This window comes from Cottoperca gobio, chromosome 23 (assembly GCF_900634415.1).
Source record: "Cottoperca gobio chromosome 23, fCotGob3.1, whole genome shotgun sequence".
NCBI classification, from domain to species: domain Eukaryota; kingdom Metazoa; phylum Chordata; class Actinopteri; order Perciformes; family Bovichtidae; genus Cottoperca; species Cottoperca gobio.
The window spans coordinates 15,020,732-15,043,641 of NC_041377.1; the positions used below are offsets into that span (position 1 = coordinate 15,020,732).

The 22,910-nt window shown below is 39.4% G+C and overlaps 1 protein-coding gene across 2 annotated transcripts in view; it reads left to right on the forward strand.

Moving 5' to 3' along the window:
• The window catches only part of LOC115028108 (chemokine-like protein TAFA-2), a 75,262-nt gene that overhangs the window by 16,951 nt on the left and 35,401 nt on the right, over positions 1-22,910 (forward strand). Inside the window, exon 1 of one of the 2 annotated variants that reach the window (XM_029461528.1) lies at positions 16,923-17,038. The exons of the other annotated variant lie outside the window; for it this stretch is intronic. The gene's annotated coding sequence lies outside the window, so the exon portion shown is untranslated. Of the gene's footprint in view, positions 1-16,922; positions 17,039-22,910 lie in introns of those variants that run through there. 2 annotated transcript variants of the gene reach the window in all.

The following is a 22,910-nucleotide window of genomic DNA, read 5'->3' on the forward strand; positions in this document are numbered from 1 at the left end:
ACAGCAGTCAGATCAGCAGTCTTCCCCATACTTGTGATTTAGTTTACTGAACCAAGCTGAGTGTTTTTCAAGGCTCAGGAAACCCTTGCAGGTGTTTCGAGTTAATTAGACGATTCAAGTGATTCGTTGAACACCCTACTAGTATACTTTTTCATGATATTCTAATATTTAGAGATAGGATTTTTGAGTTTTCTTAAGCTGTAAGCCATAATCAGCAATATTAAAATAATAAAAGGCTTGCAATATTTCAGTTGATTTGTAATGAATCCAGAATGCATGACATTTTTGTTTTTTTAATTGCGTTACAGAAAATAAAGAACTTTATCACAATATTCTAATTTTCTGAGACAGTCCTGTATTAGCGTCCAACACCAGAAGCCCAGTTATATATCAGGTTTGTCTGACGTTTGTTCAGTCCTGTTTCAGCATTGTTTTGGAAGTTTATATGTCTGCTACAGCAGATGTTATCTCTGGAAAGGCTGTGGGGAAATTCAGAAATAAGTGATATTCTGATGGAGGGTGTCACGTTTGTCAGTGAAAGATAAAAAAATAAAAAAGCAGTGGCACACACTGCCCCTGCGACCAGACAGTACTGCATTTTCCTGGATTCATCCAAACTTTCTCTTTTTTCAACACAACATAATTTCTGTCAAATGTTGTATTTGTACTATGTTGTTTATCCTGTACACACGACATCTATTGCACGTCTGTCCGTCCTGGGAGAGGGATCCCTCCTCAGTTGCTCTCCCTGAGGTTTCTTCCATTTATCCCCCTTTAATTATGGGGTTTCTTTTAGGAAGTTTTTCCGTGTGCGATGCGAGGGTCTAAGGACAGAGGGTGTCGTATCCTGTACAGTCTGTAAATCACACTGAGACAAATGTATAATTTGTGATATTGGGCTATACAAATAAATTTGATTTGATTTGATTTGATTTGCATCTGACTGCAAGAGAAGGATGACCCAGTGAGCTTCTCAGCTGTTGTCTTCTTCTTCTTCTTCTTCTTCTTCTTCTTCTTCTTCTTCTTCTTCTTCTCCGCTGCCTGCTCACATTGCTGGAGGATTGGTTTGCTCCTGATGAACTGAATATTTCCTTTTCAGTCACACTGAAGGACACAGCACAAATCAAGTTCTCAAATAGTCAACTTTAATGAGTTTAAAGCAGCACAGCAACCAATTACATCGTCAAGCTCAAGGTGCTGACAGCTACAAAGCCTGGAGTGAGGAAACACTCGCAATGAGCAGTCTCTTTTCCAGCCATCATATTCAGGCAGTATGGATGCGAAAACACTCCTTCTTATTGGTCTAGAATTGTAACCGAGGAAAAAACTGTCCCATCCTGACGAGGTATGCCACTACAGATTCATCACATTAGCCCAAAACTAAACAACATGCTAACTCTGTAACACGCATACAGAAATAACACAAAGCAATACATTTACAAAGCACTGTTAGTTCATTTCAACACATTTGTGCCCTTATAGCAGCCAATTGACATATTACTAAGGTTTTTACTAGATAAGACATTTCGTAGGTTTTTAATGGTACAACTTTATTTAGTGCTAGTTTGAAACTAGCAGTTACTACGAACTTTGGAAGGACGTGCACACAAACATTTTTCCTTGTCTTTGGAGTGCTAGTTTAGGAATACTAAAGAAGTACTTCTTTATCTTAATTCAAGACGACTTGAGTATTCTTGGTGTTACATGGGGTGTATTAAGTTTAGATTATGAAAATATGTGATAAGAGGACAGAAGACTAAAAGCATTAATACAATGTAAAAATGTTCACTTAACATCCACTTCATGAAGGCACACAGGATATCAGCACACCCCAGCAATTTTCATTTGCTTCCTGAGGAGCCTCTATATACAAAGGTATAAGATCTGATACACACTGAGGAGCATCTGCTCTGCATAGCACTGTCTGTATTTGTAATGAGACTAATGTTGTGTTTGAACATGAAGGTATCAGAGCCCCATTAATAAGAACACACTGCTATCCAACACTAAAGTAAAAATCATCGCAATTTGGGATTTTAGTTGGAATTTGAAGAGCTTTGAGTGGCATCTACATCATTTGAAGAACATAATATCTGCTCTGACATAATTATTCCTGGCATGTTAGTGAACCTCATATCACAAACTGCTAAAGTCGCTCTCTTGAAGCTGTCAGAGGAAGTAATTTCAGTCATCTGTTTTATTAAATATGAAGCATCAGCTATAATAACAATCTTTTCCAAAATGAGGAAACTTTATTATTTTTTCATATGTATGATTGGTTCAATTAGTTACTAGCTCCATTTTTGCGATTTACCATTGCTAAGCGGGGCTTTACGGAAATTATTTGGACGATCAGCTGGCATCTGTGATCTGCCAGATTGTATTGTGCAGTTCCTCAACATACAGAGTTTCACTGCTCACTTACGTGATGTTGTTAGTCTGTCCCCTCCAGCAAATAAGAAAGAAACAGTCGACTTATATATGTGAAGGGCTGATCTCTGATCAGAGGCTTGGTGTCTATCCCATAGCTCAACGATGCACCCCGGTCACAGTGTTGTTAACAGAAATCAGTTATCAGAAATACATGACTCAATAGCATGACATGATTCTAAGAGTTTGTTTAAAGGGCATTAAGATATCATCACTTTTATTGCCTAATAGGTGGCAGTAGGTGCCGCAATAAGTTAATCTCTTCCAAAATAAAAGTCTCAATCTCCTCTCCTGTTCCTTTTGGACTACGGTGGCTTGAAAGAAAGTCCCGGTAGATCGGTAATCAGAGCAGAAAAAGGGGGGAAATCTACAATAGAATAGGAGAACAGGATTTATAGTATCGTCCTCCACTGCTTAGGCCCAGACACAACAAACCGACATCAGGAACTAGTAGGCGGCAAAGGTTGACTGTCACTGTCCCTTCACGTCGTCTTGTCCAGAAAGTCACACTTGAACACACGAAAGCCAACGGCCAACTAGCACGTACGTTATGTGCCTGCTTGAGAGAATATAACTATCTATACCAGCAGGTGTCTGTATTCGTCATTAAAAAAGGGAAAATGGAACACGTAGGACACAACCAATACTGTTCAACCATCATCATAAATAAGCAAAAACTGCAAATGAGTGGAAGTGAACATATTGTTGGGCTCACTGAAGCTGAGTACCAAACATTTTTGGGCATTAAGGCAGAAAAGGTCCTGCTGTAAAGCTGTGCTCACTGGCTAATAGGATCGACTGAGCATTAGCATGAGCGTTTATTTGCATGCATCGACCTGCGAGTCGAACCTGAATGCTTTTTGAGGTTTACAACATGCTGAGTGCAGTCATTTACCCGTCCAAACAGCACGTCGACAGCTCGCAGAGTGACAGGTCCTTTAATGGCAGCATTTTAAGAGATTTTAGCCATTGGTTTACCAAATGCGTCGAGTCATGTGGCTGCGGAGGGTTTTAAGGGGAACTTCTGAGTGATAGTAATGAGCTCTAGGAGACAGCAGCGCTGCGGTTGTAGCCGGCAAGACGCCCAATTATCTGTCGGCACCTGTCGAAGTCGGTCGCGGCTGCACGGAGTGCCGCCTTCAGACGGCGTGCTCGCAGTCCCACACCTCTGCTTTCTACTGTATGTCCTCTACTCCCTTATAATGAGAGGGAGGCAGATACACGAGCACAATAAATTGTATATTTCAAAGAGTTTAATTTTGTCCAGTTTACAGCCTCAAAACTCAGGAGATTACAGCGTTGCATTCACAGGCACAAAAAGAAAACGGGTTTCTAATCAACTCTTTACATGTACACATGTGCATGACAAAGACTGCAGAAAGAAGATGAAAGAAGTGATATGCAGGATGCATTATCGTAGCGTTGTAATGTTATCATTATACTCACACTAAAAAAACAAACTAACACAAAGCAACCTCTAGAAGTCAAAATAAGTTGAAAATTGAACTTGTAAGCAAAAGCTGTACACTCTCATCATAGAGTCCGTCTTCTCACTTGGCCCACCAGGCTCCCAAACAATGTAAGGAAGTAATGCTTACAACATAAGTTCTGGTGTAAGGGGAGAAACCTTATCACTGACTTACTGCATGTATGTGTAGTGGATATACTGTAAATGCATCGTCTCATTTCCATCCTTAACCCGACGTCACCGTTCTTCACAAACTTTAAGTGCTTTTCATTTCTGGTTTGGTCAGACAAGACTTCGTATGAACTAGTTGTGTTCGAGCAGAGAAACCGATCCTAAGACCCGAGTTCTTCATTCTCCTCTCAAGAAACATGAAAGTAGTCATTTGTTCAGATAGATTGAAATGACCTGTTGAAGACCCCAAAGCATCATGATGTTCTTATAGTGCAGCAATAAGTCGGTTGGAGGGGGTCCGGTGGCTGGATGGATGGATGGGTAAAGGTACAAAGTGTTTGACTTTGAAGACTGGAGTTTGTATCTTCTCTTAAATCATGAAGGTGAACCGTCTCTAACTAGCTTGTTGTAGTCACGTAGACTTTAGATATAGATATATAACTCTGGAATAAATAATTTTTAGAACATCCTCTGTGAATGGCTTCATGCCAAACAAATTTGTCATTTGAATCCAGTTTGTCTGATGTATCAGACTAACATACACACACACTCCCACCCACCCACCCCTCTGGTCTGCCCTTATTTTGTTGATAGATGATGTAATAACTTGGTGAAATATAATAAATTGTGTCTTTACATGGCTTAAAATTGCAATAAAGTTTGGAGAGGCAATCAGTTCTCAGCTAACATCACAGTATTACATTATCTGCCATCACAGGCATAACGTAATGTTAAATGATGAGCCAATAATACTTACAATATTAAAGGGCTCCGGACGTGATGATCAGAGAATCTTCCGTTTCTTACTTGTCACATTTTATGCAATATTATTATTGGCGCTACCGTGCTAATTAGCAACAATAAATCACATCAACCTTAATGACACAAAACAATCTGTGACAACTATGAATTTCACCAATAAATAGTCTCGAAATATAAATGATGTTAATTGGGTGTGATAATTTCACAACACATGTCACGTTTGGGTTAAAAACACTCGCTTCAGTGTTGAAAATGTAATTAATTAAAGGTAGTCTGTAAAACCTCTCTGTGTCAAGACTTTATCATAACTATAGTTTGAGTCCACAGATGAACATATTTGCAGCTTCCCGCTGTCCCACACAACACGCCCCTCTGCATCCCTGTCACTTCCAGCACGATGTGCATTGAAATATATTTTCCTTATCTCGGACGTGGATTGTGCCCTGAATTCCCTGCAACGGGCAATGGATTCTATAAATGTGGAATTTCATACTTTAGCATTCAGTGTCATGCATAACATTTTTTTTCTAACAAAAGATAGACCGGGGGCCACCGTGTTCTTAATCACTTAAATCCACATGCAATCTGGCTCAGCCATCTTAGCCAGGGCCGCGGATCCATTAGTCCCTTCTCATTTCAGGGGGGAGAGCTGCCAACCCATTAGTTCTGCTATGCTCCGCCAGATTTCCATTTCAGCAGTTTCTGCAAGAAAATGGGGAAAAGTTGCGGATGAATTCGAACTAATCCTCAATTTTTCTATTGCCTTTAATTACTTGTTCCGGCCTCTGACACTCTGAATGGTCATCAGCAATAAGTTGACTTAGCATGGGTCCCATCTTATTGTTAAAGAAGACGGTCTTGTGTCTGTGTTTAAGGGTGTATCTTGAGGCTTTAGCCTGGCATTAACACCCCCCAAACACACGCACGTACACTAACATACTGTGATTTGTTCATGTAGAGATCTTCAATTGGATGTTTATGTCTCACTATTGAGCCATGTTAACACCATTAGAGTCGCCTCTTGTCCCTTTTGATGGATTTCCACTCCTGCAGAAAACTTATTTTCTAATTGCACGGACCTTTAGTTCAATTGAACTCTCATCGCTCATTACAAACAGACTAAATTCAGATTATGATTAGACTTAACAGTCGACTGATCTCGGTTGGTTGGAACTTTCCCCCGGCACTGCTCAGATTTTCGTACCTTCGTCTCAATCCTTCTTACTTGTCCTCTATCTTCAGTACGAAGATTGAACACGACTGAGGAAATATGGCCTTTGAGAGCAGCTGTAACCCCCCCTCCTCCTCCCCGCCTCCTTCTCTGTTCCACATCCCAGCAGTCACACAGCATACAAGTCAATGTGACCGCTGAGGCAGAGCAGCCTTTTCATATCGCTAACATTGAAAGCAGACCCAAACACCCCAATGAAAGCAATCTAATACCACAAATTAGCCTGTCACTTAGCCTGGATTATAAACCTCATGAGGGGGCCGCGGCTAAAATAACTTGAACCTCGTTGTTCCGTGATGTAAAACAGCCGAGAGAGGAGTGTAACAAAAAAAACAAAAACAGGTGCAATTTCATTTTAAAGCCAGTGTGTTCTGCTCAATTGCCTTGAGTAATTAAATTGATTTTTCTTTCTTTCTCGGGGCCATTCTGTCCTCCACAGCCTCTCGCCAGCCGCTATACTTCCGCTCTGACAGAGAGAGGTCGGCGCGAAAGAGCAGGAGATAACAGGACGAGAGGCGCCAGTGATTTATTGCTCGTGTCGGAGGCGCTCGTCATTCGCGGCGCATTCACGTCGTTGGTGTTTTAATACAAAGTCGGTCAGAATGTAAATACAACCTGAGTGTGAGGATCAGTTATGATAAGCTGGCTCTCTTTTCCTCACACACACACACACACACACACAAACACAAACACACACACACACTTTTATCTACTGCAATTACAAAAGCATTCTAAAAGGTCACACTTACACCACTTCACCTCAGTGTTAGTTCTAATGGAACTGACCCTAAGTCTCTGGTTCACCTCTAACTGTTTGGTGTGGTCAGAAAACCTGTCCAACAGTGATGTCACAGTGTACCGAGACATTCTGGAGTACGCATCTACATCCTGCAGGGAGTTGATTTAAAGTTAAGAAAAAAACGTGGTTTCTTATTTTCGTAGTTTTGGCATCATTTCTATGTGCTCGCTAAAGTAACTGGTGAGAATTTGGAAATAAAAAAACAGTGACCAAGTTGTAAATAAGCTAACTGTAGGCTATATTCTGATTATCGAAAGCTTTATTTGAAGGTAAAAGTCTTAAATTAATGGACACGAAATGTAATTTACAATCTTTGCACAAGGAAACAACAAGTACGTGATGTCAAAGTTGAAGTCTGTAGACTGCGATGGATATTTCCAATGGACAGTTTGGGTAATAATGTTACAGGTCTCTCTTCTAAGGGAGCTTTCACAAGCCAACATTTACTATGGCTTGTGAAAACAGCCTTAAATTTGACTAACTGAGATTCATTTAATTTAGTTTGACCATTTGATTGTTTTTGTTTCTTCACCAATTGGACAATTGTGTTGCGTTTCCAGATCCCAGCAATTAATTTAGTGCAGGAGTGATGACAAAAATGACAAAATATTAAATTACAGGCACTTATAATTTCCATCCAATTCAATGGACATCTTTTTTAGACGCTTTTTTTTAAAACTTCCACTTCAACTGACCCTTTCAGCTTAATGTATCACTTCAAATGACACTTCGACTCCCTTCAGCTCTTTAACTGGTACTTTCACTTCATTCAGTTTTCTTCAGTAATTATTTTCTAACTGCCACTTTAATATCATTCAGTATTCAAAATTTCACAGTTTACGAATAGATGAAACATCAGCAGATTAAATCGATAATGAAAATAATCATAGTTATAAAAGATCCAAGTTGGAACACATTTGTATTATCCATTAAACGCTGTCCAGCTCTTATTATTTATTTTGTATTTTTTTGCTAAATTTGTAGTCCATTTCCCTCATCCTGCCTCATCCATCTTGTTTAGTGATTTCCCACATTTCCCAGAATGCTTTCCAGAGAAGTGGTGTGAAGTATTTGCAATCAGCTGCAGGTTTTACACAGAAGGAGAGAAAGACAGTGATGGCGAGAGATTTCCCAACTGACCCCGACTCAAAACCCAACCTGCCTCATTGCTTTGCATGCTGGTCTTTTTCTTCTTCTGTGGGTGTCCCTGTCTGAGTGTTAAACATCATTGCAAAATGGTGGTCATAGAGAGATGCCCTTGGTCTTTACTTTTGACATTTTAGATCCCTGATAAATGTTTTTGCTACAACCTGTAGTTGCTGATACCTGGATAGAATGTCACATATTCTACGTTCACGCAGCTAACGCTCTCTATCCCACATAAATGACCCCATAAACTGTATATTTACAGTGACAGTGAAGGGACAGTTGATGAAAACTCTATGCTGTTCATTTTTATTCCATCGTTCACTGGGTGAAGATGGAACTTTGTCATGAAATCTCAAAAAAAAGAAATCGGCCTGCGTCTCTCATGTTAGTAAAGTCGCATCCAGGGGATGTTTCCCCGGATAATCAGAGGTGCCAGATTCATCTCAGAAGATGGATAGGCTAAAAAGTGTGTGTGTGTGTGTGTGTGTGTGTGTGTGTGTGTGTGTGTGTGTGTGTGTGTGTGTGTGTGTGTGTGTGTGTGTGAGAGACACTGTACAAGAGTGGGGGGCTTTTTTTAGATTTGGGATTTTATTTGTTGAATTTTCAGATACACTTTCAATGAATATAACCAACAATTAAAACCATATAACTTCAAACACGAGTTTAACACAACAAATTGTCAGAAAACACACATTTTATTGGGGACCCACTCAAATGTCAGTGGTCAACATCACTGAGAAATCCTGCACATGTAGGTACTATGTCAAAAAGGAATCCTTATTTCCTTGGCACTTTGATGTAAAAACCTGTTTGGGAGGTATCAAACATGACGTTCGGGGATGATAATTGGCTAACAGATAAACCAGAGCTTGGGAACTAATTAAAGAGTATCATGATCGGCTGTCAACGCTCCTCCTGTCATCGGCGTGGAAAAGTTTCATTAGACACGTAAAAATAGATTCCCCCGTGCTCCGACACCTCACTCGCTCACCTTTCTTCTCATCAAAAGCGTGCGAGAACCCCCGTCCTTGTTGGCTGCAACTAACCGGCGATGGGAATGGTGGGTTTCCCGATTTCACAGACAGAAGGGATATCCTACGAGGTTGAGCGCGCTGGGCATGTCATCGGAGGAAGCATTTGCAGTGAGACGGGGTCGCTGAGGAGATAAAAAAAAAGTTAAATTGCTCTTAAAACGTGGCTAGAAAAACTTGAGAAGTCACAATCAATGCTGAACGCATCACATTGTCTTCTGCTGCGTTCCTCGCAGCTGTGCAGTTCACGTCGGAATTTAGACACAAATTCTCTCCTTGTTCAAATCTGCTCGATTCGTTTTCCTGTTAAGCTTTACAAAGCAGCTGCAGCCTGACAGCTTTTTCACACACGGCGTGTGAATATCACAATGTTTTGATTGACACGTCTGCGGCTCTGTGTTTATATACCTTCCATTTTTCCTTCAGCTTCATGTTGAACCTGAATATAAAATAACCTCCTTGTAAAAACACAGCAAGGATTTGAAGCTAATTATACCAGACTAGAAATACTTATTTTTCCTCATAATGTAGTTTATTGCAGAGTGAAGAAGCAAAAAGCTCCTCTATGTGCTGAAGGGTCTGCAGGAGACACAGGCACACGACTCAGGCACTGGCTGTTTGTTTAATGATGATGATAAATGGTGGGGTCCTACATGAATACACAATAATCTGCCAGTTTTAGTTTTTTCCCCCGTCAGAATTTATTGGGAGTTTTTAGAATATGAATATGAAATTAAAAGCATAAAAGGTAGAAAAATATACTTTCTATGTGGCCTATAATGCATTATAAACATAGTTATAATGCCTTATAATCTGTGTATAGCACTGTATAACTATAGTGATAAGAACTTGTACATATTCATAATGCCTTATAACAATAATTATAACACATTATGATGATTTATAAGGTCAACTATCATAATACTTCATAATTGTTAAAAAAATGTTTCCCAGGATCATAGTGTATTAGAATACCCATAGTTGTAATATATAATGTACGCATTACGATGTGCTTATAAGTGATTCTGTGGTATCATTAAATCTATGCAATCTATCTGATGGTAGCTGTCAATCAATACTGATCAAACCACACCCAGTGTTAAACTCTTAATAAATAATAAGTGAGAATACACGCACACATTCTCAAAAAACACAGATTTAGACACACACACACAGACACACACACATACACACAGACAAACACACACACCGACACACAGACACACACACAGACACACACAAAACAAAAAGATTATTTCTGCCACTGATCAGAAAAACAACAACTTATTTAGGAAGGTGCATCATTACCCACCCATGACCTAAGTTTTAAAATTCTTGAAAAACTACTATTTTGAAGTTAAATTGTTATTGAAATGAAATGATAATAACATTTCTACTTTAGTAAAGAAAACCATTATAACAAGTGTGCTGTAACAGAAAAGCGAGTGGTGACACCACAAGGGTTGATTGGTGATACACACGTATTTAATGTTATAAAAAAATACTTCAGATTTAAAATAATAAACATTTTTTATTGTCTATTTAAAAAGACACGCCACAACATTATGACAGAAATTTCAACGCCAGGGCATGAAACCCTTTTAGTGTTGTGTTTATGCACTGGGACAGTGTTAATGAATATATATTTAAATAGTAGATAAAACGTCATATAAAGAAACTAACGTGGAAACCACATTCCTCATATCTGCTCTCTGATACAGAATGCAATTTCTCTTCTGCTATCAAACTGGGACAAAAGAACAGTGGCATTTAATATTCTGATACATGTGAAAATCAAAAAGCCTGTGATTCAGCTCTGGCTTATCACATAACTGACAGCCGAGCCGAGGGACAGCAAAAAAATTAAAAAAAGGCTCAAACTCAGGTTGCCATGTCCTGTCATGCCCCCTTTTTATCCCGAGGAACAACTCCGGTAACTGCCACAGATGTATTAATAATCATTTTTCTTTGAGGCGTTAGTGAGGAAGCAGAAAGACAAAAAGCAATTGAATTCAATCAAATAAAACATCCCGACACATTACAATGTGCAACAGCGTGAAAGAGTGACCCAAAAAGCTGGAATCGAATCAGACCGAGAGCTTTCTGCTGACTTACACACAACTCACTGGCTGTCAGGGATAAATATAATTTTTCATACATCATTTATTTATTATCTACCATGTTGTTCCACAGTCATCGAGCTGACACACACATACACAGAGGGATTCTTGCGCGAGGACAGCGGGCTGTCACAGGGATCAAACCTGTGTCCTTCCAGTTACAGGACGGACTCCACAAGGACACACTGACACCACAATGTGACATTGATATATATATTTTTTAAATAACTGACAAAAATGCCACTTTGTGATTTAACCTACTGTGGGCCTTGATGCAGTTTTGACAGTTTGGCTTTATTTCCCTGCACGTCCTTCATAAAACAATTCTAAGGACTGTAGCTAATAATAACAACACATTTCTTCTTAAATCCGGTAACTTTCTTTTGTTGGGGAGGAAGAAAAAGTTGTGGAATTTCCCTTTCTAGGTTTAAACTGGAAATGAAGCCTCTGAAACACATTTGGACATTGGCTGTATTTTAGCTGTATTTTTCTTTTTTCTGATACATTGGTAGAAAACGGTCAATGGCCTTTAAATTGGCAAAGAAAATGCTCACTGCTGGTATAAAAAAATAAAATAATGTATGTGTACATGACAGTGACACTGAGTCGGATCATTTACTTTAGTAAAAGTATACCACAGTGTACCAATACTCTATACTCCAGAGTATGTCAAGTTCAAATTTTTACTTAAAAGTACAGAAGTATTATCACAAAACGTAATAAAAGCATGTTTTCTTTGTCCAGATACTTCTTTTTTTAGACTATGTGCTTCTATTGTGTTAGGGAATATGATAACGACGTAGTATTTCCCCTTCCTAGTTTAAGGTGGAAAAGTCTTCATTCCTCTTGTTTGGGACGTCAAAACTCAGAGAATCTGAATCAGTTTTTTGTTGTATATTTTTGGTTTGATTTATGTATTGATGTATTCAGATCCTTGACTCAAGTAGAAGTATCATTCCCAAAACCAGAGTGTAAAAAATATAAATGCTATATGCTAAGCTAACTGTTGGCTGTAGCTTCATAGTGGTTGATTGTTTTATCCAACACTCGCCAAGAAAGTAAATACGTCTATTTCCGTAACTATTCTTTCAAATAGTAGTATTGAATACTATTATCAAAATGCAGAAAAATTCCCCCTTATTATTTATTGGATTGTTAATACTAATATGTACTTGAATAGGTAAGTACATTTCTCTCTGAAATCTCCACAATTCCTTTTCCAATTTTTCTGCTCTCTTATTTTTTACTAAGATGTTTCAACTGTATTCATTGATAATTCATAAAGCCTCAGCTAAGAGAGCAATTACAGGGAGGCAAACAATAAGCTGTTTTGTTATGAGATCTCACCTATAAAAAGAAAGCAGAGAAGACTCTGGTTTTAGAGGGGTACACTGTGATCTGTGTGAACGCTGCTGATGGTGCCAGGCAATGTTTGAAGGTGGGGGTTGGACTGAAATAGCACACTGGATCATGAGACGGTGATGCATTGACACTTTGATCAAAAGAAAACTAAGGTTGAGACCATTTGGCTGTTGCGGTTTTGATGAGCGTGGCCTCTCAGATAGCATCTGGACGTGTCGTTACGGAAGGTCGTTTTGGTGGTTAACTCTCTGAAAGGGCACTCAGCATCAGTGTCGGGTAACAGCGCTGATATTCGCTCTGCCTCGGCTTCTTCTTTGGTGAAATGTGAAATCAAGGCCTTTCCTCACCCGGGCCCCGTTCGCGCCGCAGCTGGAAGTGTCCCAATCAGTTTCCCCCTCACATGTGACTCGTAGATTCAATTCTATAATCAGCATGAGCAGTAAAAAAATAAAAGCTGTGTGGCATCACTTTTGCTTGCTCAACGCCAAGGAATAGCTCACAAAGTCATAATTTCTGAGAAACATTAGCATGGAGGACAACTCAACACTGCAATTAAAAGCAACAGGAAAACGGCGAAGCTTGATTGGTGATTGGAGGGGATTTTGGATAGATTTGTAAAAAAAAAAGCTCAACAGTAAAGTTTACAAGAAAGTTACGTCTTACAATAAAGTTTTTCTATACACCCCAAGTGTTGTTCTATATGCTACAAGTGGTGTTGACCTTTTCTGACTTTTTCTCCTCCATGCACCTTAAAAGCGGGTGGTAATGGCCTATTGGTATAGTGCTTCAGCTTCCAAATCCAAATTCACCATTGTACCCCTGATCAAGGTACTTAACCCCACGTTGCTCCAGGGGGACTGTCCCTGTACATTCACTGTAAGTCACTCTGTATAAGAGCGTCCGCTAAATGACCTGTAATGTCATATAATAAAAAGTAGGTGAAATTGAGCCAGAAACCCCCGCTTTGCTTTGAAAAACAAAGACACAACTACACTTTTATTGCATGTGGGTATTTCACAGAGCTGTCAGGTCCTTGGTTTGTGATATGGATTACATCCTAGAATTGATATGAACAGTCATCCAAAACTAATCAGATACGAGCAGCAGATCAGAAGTGAGCGTGAAGGCCCGAGGAGCGAGTTTACAGACTCTTATGACTTGAATTTGGATTGTGAATCACACAGTGAAGTAACTCGGTGCTGCTGCAGGCTGGTGTATAATTATATGATGAGCAGGACAATGTGCTAAAGCGGGCCTCCTTTTATAGTCCTAAGTTCATACATTAACATGGCCCTGACAGCTGTCTTGTCTTGTTTATGAAGTGAACTGAGCAGGATTTGTGGTGGATGCTTCACAGAGCGCGTGACAAAGAGTGGGCAAACTCCCTTGTTTGGCGTGACAGGGTTGAGAGCCTCCCTCCTCAACTGTCAGAAGGGAACAGTGTTTTGGCGAATGAGCGATGTTTGTTCTGCGACGGAGCAATCGGCTCCCTGCAGCCGTCCGAGGTGACAGTCTCTGTCACGGTCCAAGTAAAGAGTGCGATAGAGATGGAGAGGAAGAGGAAGGAGGGGGATAATCCCTGTATCGAATGCAGCTGCAGAAACAGAGATGGAAAGTCCAGCTTTTTATGGTTTAGTAACACTCCCTCCGCCCGCCCCGCAATCTCTGTGATACTGTGGATTACACACTTGCCTTGTGCATTTTAAGGGTGCATCTTCCTACAATTGAGGGAAACGGAAAATTGATTTAAAAAAAATGATTACTGGCAAGTAAAAGGCATTAGTTTATGACTAAAGCGGCTTTACAGGCAAGATGTTTATTTTTTAAAAACACCACAGTGTTAGAAGCCTTAAAGTGTTTTTTTGATCGTAAATTCATTTGGATGTTTGACCTTCACTGTGCGGACTAATGCTTGAGCAAAGTTTGGTACTCGAGGACTGATTTCACATTTGTCTGTTGAAAGGAGAAAGTTTATCCGTGCTCATCCTGAATCTCAATCTACGTTTGGAAGTCCAGTATTAAACTTACACAAGTGTGACGTGTAAAGCCTCCAGTGCCCATACACTGAACATTTTTCAGTGAAGTAGAAGAGACATCTTGTGTCCAGCAGTTATGCCGGACAAACATGTCTGGAGGGGATCTTTAACTTCGAGTTTGTCCCTTTTTGAATTTGACCAACAGGGTTGTTCTTACAAAAAACTATTTGAAACAACACACTGAACTCTGAACTCTCCATCCACAACACACTGCGAAGATGAATTTTCTTTACTCAGTATAAAATATATAGTCTTATTATATACTTATTATATATTTATACCACAATCCACATGAATGCCTGGACTTTCATGTCTAAATGATTTTTATAATTTGAATTATTGATTATCTGAACATTCACTGCCTGGTTCTGAAACATTGCATTGGTCACCTCCTGTGCTTGCAACCTTTTCGAATGCTATCAGACCATTAAATGGCTGCTATCAGTTGTTATCACTACAATTGTAACGCTTCAGATGGGGCAAAATGGACAAGCTGTATCTATCTGCACGTTGTGAAAGTGACTCGCGTGGTTAGCGTTGTGAATTGAAACATAAGTACTTGGATGGGTTTATGAAAAGATAATGGTTTGGATTTGTTAAACAACTTAAATTAAGTTACGTACTTGACAAAAGTACCCTAAAATAAGTCAATGTGTTCAGTTTTTGTTTCACCCAAGAACACAAACTCCTGGTAAGAAGCCTCGAGTAAAGAAAACAAACATACAAAATGGGAACAAACGAGGGAAATTAGTTTTGAAAAGTTCTGGGAGTTACAATCATTGCCATAGCAACTCTCTACCAGTAGCTGTTCAGTATCTGCTATAGGGATGCTCTCTATACGATTCCTTTGTCTCCAGGGCCGCAGCGGCTTTGCCTCCAGCTCCGGAGTTGGACCACGAGTTGTCCCAATAATCTTGAGCATAAGGCTCATACGAAGTATCCTGAGCCTCTGCACTGGGTACCTGCATTTCTCCTTTGCTCCCATCATAATTACAACGACTACTAGAGGTTTAGCTGTGTCTTCTCGTATCTGTGATCATCCATGTGAATAGATGATATCTGAACCTACTAGTAGATGTAGCAACCCGCTTATAACCCATATTTATGAAGCTGATAATGTTTATTTAATCGGCTAATAACCTTCAAAGCGGGTGTTGTTGCATAAGTGACCATATCACCATAATTCAATTTGGGCAAGTAAAGTTAAAACTGTCAAAATTGATTTGAACCATCTAGCTTTTGATCATCAATAATTGTCTCTCAGATAAATTCATCATTAAACGCGACATATTACCTTTTAAAATGTTTAATCCAAGGTTTGCATGCTGTAGAAATTATTTGTATTTTAGTTACCATCACCTTAAAAACCCCTCCTCGCTGTGCAGAAAGCCATTGAAGAATGAATCAGTTTTTTTTCTCCTTCACAAGCAACTATTAATAGACCAAGGACGTTGGAGTCCTTTACTTGTTAATAAAAAATATAGTGGCTTTGTGTTTGCCCATCAAAGTAGGAAAATAAGTGACACAAATGGGACAACAGTGAGAAAATAGGGCAGGGATCCACTTGCAGTACTTTATTTCACTGAAGTGCTCAGCATTGTTCTGCCAAATCAAATACACGTTTGCATTCAACCTTCCTCTCACTTCTTAACATTATTCTAAAGCATGGCTGTATAAGAAGATACTGAAGATGCTTTAGCTAAAAGGTAGAGAAATATCTTTTCATGTTCTGTCTGTTATTGTTCCGGCTTGAGCTCTTGTCAAACTAAATACAGTAGTCAATCTAAATCTTTGTTAAGCTCTCACCTACCTGTGCATACAAACACAGAATTCAGAGACATCAGAAATCTGTCACCAGCCAATTCTCTCTTTCGTGGAAAATCAGTGTAGTTAATTATATCTGACAACTGAAACAGAGAGTTAGCTCGTACTGTGTTTGTGCTGTAAATGTACTGCCAAGCAAGGTAACTTAATTTTTTAGGATATAAATTAGGGGAAAGCCGTTACTTCACAGATAAACGTTTTTAAAGATAACGTCGCATTCAGAAACACCACCAGGACGGTATGATTTGATTTTGAACTGACATTGTGCATTGTTACTCTCAACTCGGGGCAAAAGTAACACAAGTATGAACTTAAATTGTTTATATTATTCAATGTCAATGTTGAGATGTGATTACAAAACTCTAATGCTCTTTATCTTCGGGGCGCTACAGCCAATCAGAGCACAAGACACGGGTTGAGGGGATACCTGGGGGAGGGGCCATGGACCAATGTTGTTGTTGCACCTAAAGGAAACTATATTAATAGCAATATGTGTTGAAACAGGCAATTATGGAAACACGTGAAACAATAAACAAAACTTTTCATTCAAAAAAAGTGACGGCTTTAGTGATTTACTTTCCCGTAATCCAAAACAACTTTCCGTGTAAAACAATGGAAAAATAGTGCGTATCATATGTGATTTTCCGCGGTTCTGGTAAGTGTTGCGTGCTGTACATGTTGACGTAGTTAGGCATATCAGACTCGCATAGGCTCGGAGAAAATCGCTGGCGCTATCCTACTTAATCAAAGTAAAAGTCATCATGCTTATTTCTACTCCAAAACAACCTGAGTTTAAGCTTGAGAAATGTAAGCTAACGTGATAACCTGAACTAACCGTTAGCTACCTAACCAACAGACTAGTTTAACAGTCAAACAAATAGCCTAATGTTGACATGCTAACTAAATACTTGCTAATTCCAGTGTGATGTTAGTGCTTTAGTCCAAAGATAGAATATAGAACTGTAGAAGAGGAACTACTCACTACCTAATAATTCCAGGCAGAAAAGCAGAAATAGGCATACTATTGATATTTGTGAAGTTTTTTAATTTAATTAATTTAGAATTAGCTGTAAATATATTCCTACAGTATATCCTGTGAGCATAGACGGATATAGTATGTCAGTTTCTTTTTTACTTAATGCCAAAATAGTGCATGCTGCTCTTACTGCTGCTGCTATATAGTGTTCTTAGCATTTAAGTGTGTAATTGGGACAAGTTGATAGGTCCAAGACATGTCAGGTAGCATGCTAATGAGCCTATGATGCTAGAGAGCCCCAATATGGCTGCCAGGAGCAGAGAAAGGGAACATAACAGAAGGGAACATAACCTGGAACTTTTTTTTATTGCATTGCTCAGTCTCACTGTGAGTAAAAGAGAGGAAAGAAAATATCGGGCAAAGTCTCAAGATTGGGGGTTGTTCAACTGTGTCTCGAGGCAACAGTAAACCATATGTTATTCTTTCTCCATCGACAGCAACAATAAAGTGAAAGTAGACTCTGGGCAGTGCTGCACTTTGCCCTGTCAAAACTTTTTCATTCAATTAGTTTCTTTTCTTGAGTTAAAAAAACATTTAGTGCTAACTGGAACTGCCTAATAAGGTTGATTAAATTTATCCTGTCACTGTACTCTAATAGAAAACACAGCTAAAGAAAATGAATGCAATTGCATTAAGTAAGGAAATCTAATTTGCTTTGTTCATAATGTATTATTGGACGGGTGTATTGAGGTGGTTGCAGTGCAAAGACATGCAGTAGCCTACTGTACATCAGAGATAAGGTCAGCAGCGTCACTGCAGTATTAACATGGGGCTATTTCTTTTTGATTTAATTGAGGTGGGAATTTGCTGTTGCTTGTTACAATAAGGTGTTTTCATCTTTGTGAAAGTAGGAATCTTTTAAAAGCGACGGCTCCTCAGTCAGTCTGTCCACTCGCCAAGGTCAAGCCTCGAGTGGAGTCTTTTGAAAGCAGGCTCATTGGGTCTGCTGCCATCAGGCTTGTTTCACGGAGAGGAAGGCAGTGGGAGGGCAGGACGAAATGACTGAAACGATCAGAGTTTTTGGTCAGAGATGGGGATTTCTTGCTTCATTCAGTTTTAAACAAATTCACTTTGTACTCTTGAAAAGAAATCCGATGATCTACACCACCGGCTTATACGCCGCACAACAGAGCCAACTCATAACAAAGGGATAAAAGTCCAATCTCTGGATAAATTTGCGCATACAAATCCAGGATAACTACTGAGGTGGCACCAGTGTAAAGAATATGCATTATTCTTCACTAAAGGAGTTCATTTGCATTTGAAAGTGTTCTCAAGTGCAGTGCAATATACTGTAGATAGGAAAACGTTCTGTCTCTTTCTGGCAAAAAGAGGAGATATGAAGCACTGCAGACAATCAGAGGATAATTACACATTTCATTTAAGCTTCAGTTTATTAGTATTTGTTTTTCATCTGCTATCCTCCAAATGTCAATGTGTAGTTCATGTTTCATGCCTATGGCAATCATCTGTGCTTCACTTCAGGGTCTATTCTGTAACAAAATGTATACATTATACGCAAAGTATTGTCAGACTAAAATTAACAATTAAAACTTCCAACCACTGTAGACAGAGTCTACTTACTCATTTGAATCTTTGTTAAAACCTGCATTATAACGTCCCCAGTGGCAATAAAAACTCCACTATTCAATTGTATAAAATGTATACCTGAAATAATACTTCACCAAAGTAATTATTGCCAAGATAATTATCTTTATTGCTCTGGTCTAATGGAATTCCAGGGAATATTCAAGGAAAATCCATGATGCTAGGGCTGATCACAATCAAAGGAATAATTTTGGGTTTTCTTTTTGCCTAGCTTAGCATTACGACTAAATTAAGTGAAAAACTGCTCATTTACACAATCGTATCTAAAAATGTAATGTGATTTTAGCGGGAGTTATGTGTTGGAGCTATGTCGCCGCCTTTAGGTGTTATTAATTGATTTAATAAAAATATTTCTTCACAACACTGACACATTATCACGTATCATCATAGTATGAAGTTGTTATGCAGATCATGTTGGAAATGAATTACACATGCAGATCATGTTAACATTTAATTAAAACAGACACAGACATTGACATTCATTTTGTATTATGTTTCTGGTCACCTGACTAATGTAACTCCATTCTTCTCTCCCCTTTGAGCTTAATATGGTTTGGGTCCCAAGATAAATACTGTATCTAGATCTTTAGCTGCTAAATACTCCACTATGTTTAATAGCTACAGTCATTAAGGGCTGAGCAGGCTCTTTCACTAAAAACAGCAGCTTGCTATGAGATTCGAACCAAAACAGTAAAATTGGGTGCCAAAACCAAAACAATGAGCTCAAAGATGCTCAAACGCATCATAGAGCTGAGAGGAACTGTCAGGGAATAATTTTCCGTGTGTTTGTCTTTATGAGTGCCCGTTGCACATTGAACAGAATTATTGTTCTGATGAAGTTTAAGTTTCTCTAGGTGGTCAATGTTTGTTTATTTTAACCATGAAATACTGTAAGGCTCCCTAATCAAACTATAAGCGTAGAAACGAGCTACCAGACCTCATTAATTAGATACGGGCTGGATCACATTGTTGCGTTGAGGGCAGCTCAACAGACGTTTACAATTTTAATAGCGTGTCGTTGGGATTCATTCATTACTGCATTTCTCCAAAGTTGCTCAAGTCTTCCGACTCAAGGTCGAGATGTGAAATGGCCTCAAACTGTAACAAATCTTCAGCGACTCGCTCTGTCAAGCACACCGCCGCACCAATGACAACACAGCACATTCCGGGACAATGAGATGTCATTTATAGAATTGCACCCACAGACAGCACCAACAAATGATGCTGTAGTGCTCTACCCTGCACTCTGTCGCGCGCACGCTCACGGACACATACACATACATACATACATACATACACACACAAGCGTCCAATTCTTCGGCTAACCAGCCCGCCATGAAGGTGAACATTAGCACCCACCGCTCTAATACAAGTGTACCTAAGTGTACAATTTGAGGTCCATTTCAACAAATTCATAAACCATACCATTACGTTGCTATCACACTCAACTGTAGTGCAAGTCTCCTTCCACACGTATCCAGCTACCTTTCAATTTCCTGCTAAGTGTCGTGAAGCTGGCAATCTTGGCCTCTGTGGAGGTTTACGTCATGTTGGTGATGGAAAAATCCACCATGAAACCATAAAAGATCAGTTTAATCCATGTTGTTGTTTGGCGTATTTTTCTTCTTCCTATGGATAAGTGGCTAAATAACATAATGTTCAGATATTTCCAGCATGCCCAGAGAGCAGCAGGTTAGGGAGCACGGTTACAGAAATAAAAATCTTGGAACCCTTCGGGTATCGGTCTTACGACGATAAGCTTCTGGGGGCAAGGGGCAATATTTCAAGGGTTTCAGTGTACGGAAATCCGGGCCAAGACTTCCTTTTCCGTCCGCCCGGTTAATTGTTTACTTATCTCTATACACAGATATCTGCACATGATAGCAGAATATGTGGGCAACGGGACAATATTTAGGTAGAGGAAGCAATCTAGTTTCTGTTTGTAGTCCGAGTAATTTTGGCCAATCGTGTTTTAGCGACCTTTCGTTGCATGCAGGTAAACACTCCGTGTTGAGAGAAAAAGACGCGGAGCGCATTGGCCAAAGTGCAAACTAAGACATCTCTTATCTCCAACTCCATTCTCGCATCTCAAGTTGTAATCGGACTGTTAACTGACCGGCGGACGAAAATTATCCTTTAGCTTTCTGGGAACCGTGGACATATTGGCCCTTACCCCCTAGAGCAGGGGGCGGGAACCTATGGCTCGCATATATGGCTCTTTCGATGACACAATATGGCTCGCAGACAATTTTAGTAATCAAGTAATAAGTAATTATACTGTGTCATTTAAAATAAAACTTTTACTAGCGGATTTTATTTTTTAGTTCTCCCCTCTCCTTTCCTCCACTCTGTCTCTGACTGTGGGTGTGTTCGCACATGTGTGTGTCGGCAGTGAAGCCCTGCCCTTCGCGAAACCGAGCAGAGGAGAAACTGCGCAAAGCAAGCAGCCAGGTGTGTCAAACTCAATCACAGAGAGGGCCAACATTAAAAACTGGGACTACATCGAGGGCCAAACACGGTCCACATTTATTGAACAAGATACAAATATTGGATAAAGTGCAAAAAGATATGGAACATATTTAAGTCAACTGCAAACGGATTGCTGAGCAGTTCAATTTGAATTTCTGAGCTGCAAATTCGGCAATTGCGCTCAGTTTATCAGCAGAATGCGGTTGGGAACACAGCGGTGGAGATGGTTTGTCAGTGTTTGGAAACACGTAGTGACCAAAGTTTCCTTCTGCATCCGAGTCTCCCACAGGCAGCTCGGCTTGGAACGCTCTCACTGCATCACACATGTCCATGATCACACGGCCCTGAAGCTGAAGGTTTAACATTGAGATGCTTCGTTATGTCGCACAAACAGTCCAGCTCACATCATCCCAGAGATCTGTGTTGTGTTTCCCTTTGCTTTCCAAAAAATGGCAGATTTGCTCATGCATAAAGAAATATTTGACTTTTATGGCTCTCCCAGCCGACCCCTGCCCTAGAGGTTTATCGTGGTCAGACAGATAGCCGAAAGTTTCAGAGATTGCAGTAATAATGACAAATGTTTTGATAATCAACTGATGGGACCCGGTGATAGATTTGATAGCTTTCCTTTGTAACCGCTTTAGCTAATATTAGCATCACAGTCCTAAAACTTGAAAGTCAATTCAAAACTTTTAACAATGATGATAATGATGTGTTCAAAGTTTAACTGTGGAGAATTAGAAGACATTTACACTCAATAACTGCTGAGCTACATGCTAGCTATCTGTTTGAAATTGATTGACTTTTTTCAATTGTTATTTATTTATGTGAAAAGGGACAATGTAGTTAATGTAATGTAATTAATCAACTTTCAAACAAATGTAAATATAACCAAGTTAGCTAAAAAGTTTCATCGGCAGTCCCTTTGTCGGATCATGTTAGGCACGAATAATAAAAACATGCATACATACAACATTATGGTAAAAAGCCTAATAAATATAGTTGAACAACATGAGGAGTAGTGTAGGCTTACCAAATGAGTTCAGTCATGTTAAAAGTGGATAAAAAATAGCATCAGTTTTGACATTGCTGGTTCTATATACACTATATCTTAACATTACACTTAAATTAATACAAATTAATTGTGGTATGGATTTACATTGATGTGAAAAGACATCCTGGTTAAATGCAGTTCTTCCGTGTGGGATTGTGCTGTCGCCCCCAGTGGCACCTCTAGTAGCTCTGTTTGCAGTAGATTTGAAGTTGATGAAGCCAGACAGAGGACTAGGAGCTATCCCATGCATAATCTCATAAACGACGCAGACATTTTTGTATTTGATGAGGTTTTCCCAGCTGGCAATGATGAAAGTGGAATGGCTTTTTGTCTAAAGAGTTTGTTTGTATAAAGATTGCA